The following is a 5,484-nucleotide window of genomic DNA, read 5'->3' as shown; positions in this document are numbered from 1 at the left end:
GGGTGCATGTACCCCTTCGGATCGCTACATTTGTATCTTTGGGGAAAATACCCAGTATGCAATTGGGCCGCAGGAAATTCTAATGCATATGCCCCATACAGACATTCTGCGCTACCTATCAGCATGGCATCTAAATGCTTAGGCAAGGAAAACAAGAAGAAAGGAGGATAAACTTCTCCTGGGACTCTGGTCTATTGGTGTGCCAAACCAAATTTTTAATTTGGAGAGCAATTCTGCAGAAAATGAACAGAAACTGCTATCTAAACATTTTAATAAGAATAAGCCCCCAAGCCAATAGGCAATTGAGTGCACTGCTTTCTAGTAATTTCATTTATACAACAGCTCCACAAGCTGTTTCTCTCTCCATATTCAGATAACCCTCGCCTCTAGGGTGACCGTAAAAATGATATTTTAATAATGTGTCACATCTGTGATCAGAAATACTTAATGAAACACTCTTGTGATCCTATGGTAACAAGCTTCAAAGAACTATTTCCAGATTTAGACAGGACCAGTTTGCTTTTTGTGGTAACTTTCATCAGCACATTTTTCCAAGGTTGTCTGCAAGAAATCATACCTAAAGATAAGTACTCAGGGTAAGGTCCAGCATTTATTTCAGCTGTGAGGCCTTTCTGGCTCCCACAGAACTTCTAGATCAATAGAAATATAATACAACCTATATATGTAACTTAAAATTTCTAGTAGTCAGATCAAGGAAAGTACAAAGAAACAGGCAAAATTAATTCCAATAATACATTTTATTTAACACCTATATCCATGAGAGTATCATTTCAATGTGTAATCAATATAAAAACATTATGAATGAGATATTTTACTTTTTTTGTATTAAATCTTCGAATCTGGTGTGCATTTTACATTTACAGCACATCTCAATTTAGAGTAGCCCCCTTTCAAGGACTGGTAGCCACCATATTGGGTGATGCAGCTATAAACCAAAAGCTACTGAAGGAGTGGTCTTCAACCATCTGCATCAGGAAAATCCAGAGAATCTTAATCAGAATGTGAATTCCTAGGCCCTATCCCTAACCTACCACGTCAGATCTCTGGGAGTGGCACTCACGGGTTCCATAGCTGGAGTTTTGCTTACTCAAATGTAAGATCATCGGTGGGGCTCCCTGTCCCAAATTTGCTCGTAGCCCGGGAGCCAGCACCACTACGACCTACCACACAGTCACATAAGCCCGTAGACACAAGCACATGACCCATTCTAGGGATTCTTCCACTGAATCATTCAGTTATGCGTAGAGCACTGATTATCTACCCAGTGCTGTTCTAGCCCATGGGGCTAGAATGATGAGAAACACAGGCCAAATCCCTGCCCTTTGGAATCTTCTAGTCCTAGTGCAGGAGACAGACAGTAAACAAGTAGAGGACTAGATAAGCGATCTAATTTCAGGTGTTGGAGAAGACAAAGTAAAGCAAGGCTAGAAGATGGTGGGTGGGACAGAGGAAAGATTGCACTTCTACACAGACGTGGTATGCTGATCTTGGAGGGCTCTGTGAGGAGGTGACCATTGGCAGACTCCAACTATGAGGAGGGAGAGAGCCACAGAGCGCCTGGGGGAAGAGCCAGCAGCAGGAAGGCCAGCAGGGCTAGAGCTGAGCGAGCCAAGGGGGACAATGCCAAGAGGAACACAGCCACCAACTGCGCAGGCCCTGGAAGGCCACATCAAGGCATTTAGGGTTTATCCTCAGAGCAATGAAAATGCCCTGGCGGGTTTCGAGCAAGGGCATGTGACATAACCCCCTGTGGAGCTGGCTATGGAAACTGTCCAGGAGAGACATGTCAGCTCAGACAACAGGTACAGCGATGGGGATGTGTGTTCAGTAGAGCTGGTGGAATTTGGTAATGGCTTGGCTGGGGGGCGAGGGGGGAGACAGGGAGGAGTGGAGGGACAACAAGTTCTTTTGGGGCCTGAGCAACTGAGTGATGGGTGGGACACTTACTGAGAGGGATCAACATGGGTGGAGGGTGAATATAACAAACCACTTGCAGAGTATCTCTTTCCCATCAGGGAGATTCTCATCATGAAAAGAGGCTATTTTGGTCAAAATGGAAAGGGAGGGGTAAGTTCATTTACTGTTTGTCTCAGCTTCAACTGCCCTTTCACTGTCCTGTTTCCCATAGGGGATATAAGAGGTTATGAAGCTTCCCTGCTCCCTAGGAGTTGGAGGAGACCCCAGCCTCCTTCCACATAGAATTCTCACCCAAGTGTTCACACGTGCACTTTCACACACACACACACACACACACACACACACACACACATTCCACCCTGCTTCTGCCCAGAAGACCCACAATCTCACCATCCATCCAGCTCCCCTTGGCTCCTCAGAGACTGGAAGACAAGCGGGGCAAGTCAGAATCCTAAAATGCTATATAATATAGGCATTAATATATAAATCTCTATATAATCCCCTCCCCTTGAGTGTGAGCAGGGCCTGGATTGTAATTTCACTTAATTACACTATAAGGTAAAAGTGAAGGAATTTTACAATGTCATTATGGCCCCAAATCAGTTGACTTTAAGTTCATCAAAAGGGAGCTTGACCTGGGTGGGCCTGACCTAATCAGGAGAACCCTCATAAAAGTGGGTCTAGAGGTCAGAGGTGATAAAGACACCAATGTTGCTCTCCTGCTGGCCTTAAAGAGGTAAACTGCCATGTTGTGGAGAAGCCCAAGTGTCAGGAAGGGGCTTCCAGGAGCTGAGGGCCTTTGTCCTAGAACTACAAAGAATCAAATTCTGCAAACAACCAATGAACCTGGAAGAGAACCCTGAACCTCAGCTGAGATTGCATCACGGGCCTACACGTTAAGTATGGCCCACTGAGACCCAGAGCAGAGGACCAAGCTCAAGCATGGGGACCTCTGATCCAATGAAATTGTGCGGTGGCAAGTATATGGGGTTTTGAGCCACTAAGTTCGTGGGAATTTCTTACACAGCAATAGAAAATTCAAAAAGGTAATAATAATAAATATAGCAATAGGAGATAATAATATTCAACATTTATTATATGCTAAACAATTCCAATTGCTTTATCTCATTATTCTTTACAACAACCCCATCAATTTGGTGCTATTATTATCCCAATTTAATAAATGTGAAACTTGAGGCTTAGGGAGCAGTCACAGAACTGAGGAGGTGATGGAGCAGGGATTGAGCCCAGGCCTAGAACTCTGAAGACCGAGAGTTTGACCACTAGGCAGGGCTGCCTCCAACCAGACGAGGAGCCCCTTGAGCTGGAGTTCTGCACCTGAGACCCTCTTCTTCATAAGAATGGAGCCTGCTCTACCTGCATCTCAACTCCTTAACGCCCTCAGTCGCACCCTCTCCCTCCCGGGCCAGAGTCAGCAGAGCCTCTGATGGGCCATCACATCATTTCCTATCTTTGCACTTGGGCCTCCCACAGTCAGTTTGAACAGTGTGGCCTCTGGGAGCCAGAGTGTCCCCAGGCTCCCCTGAGCATATTCTGGCCTAGCTCTCCCTTACAGCAACCAGCTCATCTTAGTTTGCCCAGGACTGTCCCAGTTTTAAAACTGGGAGCCCCTCCTCCCAGGAAATCCCTCAGGCCCAGGCAAACTTGCTCCAAAGCAAGCCCAGGCTAAGGTAGGCCTTGGGGCCACTTCCACACTGCTGTTTGCTGTGAACTTTTCTTTCCAATGCCTGCTAGGACATTTGAGTCTGCTCTCTACAGAGAGCTAAGAGCAACTCTACTAAAATAATTGGCACCAAGAAGCTTCTGCTGGGAGGGGTTTGGCCATAAAAGCCCAGATGGGGCTTTATTCTGGACCACCAGATAGGCCTAGGAAACCATGTCCACATGGGGGTTTTTCCTTGAACTGAGCAATCTGCTTGCCTTGAGCATCACACATGAAGCACATTGATCCAGACATCACACGGGCCAGATTCCATGTTTCTCTTCACTCCATTCCCCAAGCAGGCAACTCAGAGAAAGCTGGGGAGGTTTGGCCCCCAGATTTGCCTCATCCTTCCTAAGATTGTGAGCATCATGAGACTCAGATGGGAGTAAACAGGACTCATGTATTATTACTGGTCACCTCAATTGAAAGCTAAGGCCTCATGAATTGACTCCCCTTGTAGGAGCTGGCTTCTTTCTGTCATTTGTCCTGAACTCTTGATCATACGTACGCAGCTATCTTCTAAATTGTACTCAGTGCCAAGGGACACCATGTGCAACAGTGGTTGGACCACCATGAATCTATCCCCAATATGGGAAATGGCTCAACACACATACTTTATTAAATACTGCCAGCCAGTGACTTATTAACTCATTCATTCATTTATTCTTTTGTTCAATAATTGGGGCCCCCCACAATGGGCCTGGCATTATCTTAGCCTCTGACACTGAGTTACAGCACATTCTAAACTAAAATGATATGATGGGTCCTAGGCGCGATGCTGGCACATAGAGATACCAACCTAATCCTCGTGGGGTGTGTGGAGGATTCTTAAGGAAGTCGACAAAAGGTTCTTAAGGAAGTCTGTTTGTCTATAGGAGGGAAAGCGTGGGGTTTTTGTTTTTTTGTTTTTTGGGTTGTTGTTGTTGTTGTTGTTTTTGCATTCCTCCACAATTTATCACATTAAAACACTGAAAGAAAACACATCTTAATCTCATAAAACTCATCCCCACTGTCCTCTACAATACAGCCCTTTTACAGGACGTCTGTTTGAGTTCTAAAATAGCTTGAGGCAGGATGCCTGCTATGTGACAGTCTCCGAGCTTGGCACAGGAAAAGCAAAAGAAATAAGAGATCAGGGATATTCAATGATTTGAATCTAATTTGAGCTAATGATTTAGTGCAGAAGGGTGACACACGCTAACAAACATCTTTACATTATAATATGGGTTTGCTGCAGTTGAGATGTTCAGAGAGCGCTGTGGAAGGTCAAGAGGCAGCCCCAGGCCAACCTGGAGGTAGGAAAGGCTTCCCGGAAAAGGCCAGGCTTCAGTTGTGTTTCTTCTGGTTCCCTCTTGAGTGATATTTAGTTGCTCATTAAGAAACTTCAAATAAGGGGCGCCTGGGTGGCTCAGTTGGTTAAGCGGCTGCCTTCGGCTCAGGTTGTGATCCCAGGGTCCTGGGATCGAGCCCCGCATCGGGCTCCCTGCTCGGCAGGGAGCCTGTTTCTCCCTCTCCCTCTGCCTGCCTCTCTGCCTACTTGTTCTCTCTCTCTATCTCTCTGTCAAATAAATAAATAAAATCTTTAAAAAAAAAAAAAAACTTCAAATAATACATGAAAATATAAACCGCAGAGTAAAACTTACCCCAAATCTCTTCACCTCGAGATAATCAGAGTGGACGTTTTGGTGAATGTCTTTCCAGGCACATGTGTGTATAGGGACAGTGTCTTTCCTATTATCATTATATGAAGGTCGAGGAAAACAGATTAGTTGTTCAAATGTAGCAATAAACCCACAAAAGACTCACCCAGCAGCCTAAAA

At 45.3% G+C, this 5,484-nt stretch overlaps 1 protein-coding gene across 1 annotated transcript in view; it reads left to right on the top strand.

Annotated features, from left to right (window-relative positions):
* Positions 1–5,484, top strand: part of HSPH1 (heat shock protein family H (Hsp110) member 1) — a 467,085-nt gene that overhangs the window by 338,031 nt on the left and 123,570 nt on the right. The window lies entirely within an intron of this gene.

This window comes from Leptonychotes weddellii, chromosome 3, assembly GCF_054177405.1.
Source record: "Leptonychotes weddellii isolate Sample4059 chromosome 3, ASM5417740v2, whole genome shotgun sequence".
Lineage (NCBI taxonomy): Eukaryota > Metazoa > Chordata > Mammalia > Carnivora > Phocidae > Leptonychotes > Leptonychotes weddellii.
The sequence above is the reverse complement of the archived record's forward strand: the minus strand, read 5'-3'. Positions and strand labels throughout refer to the sequence as shown.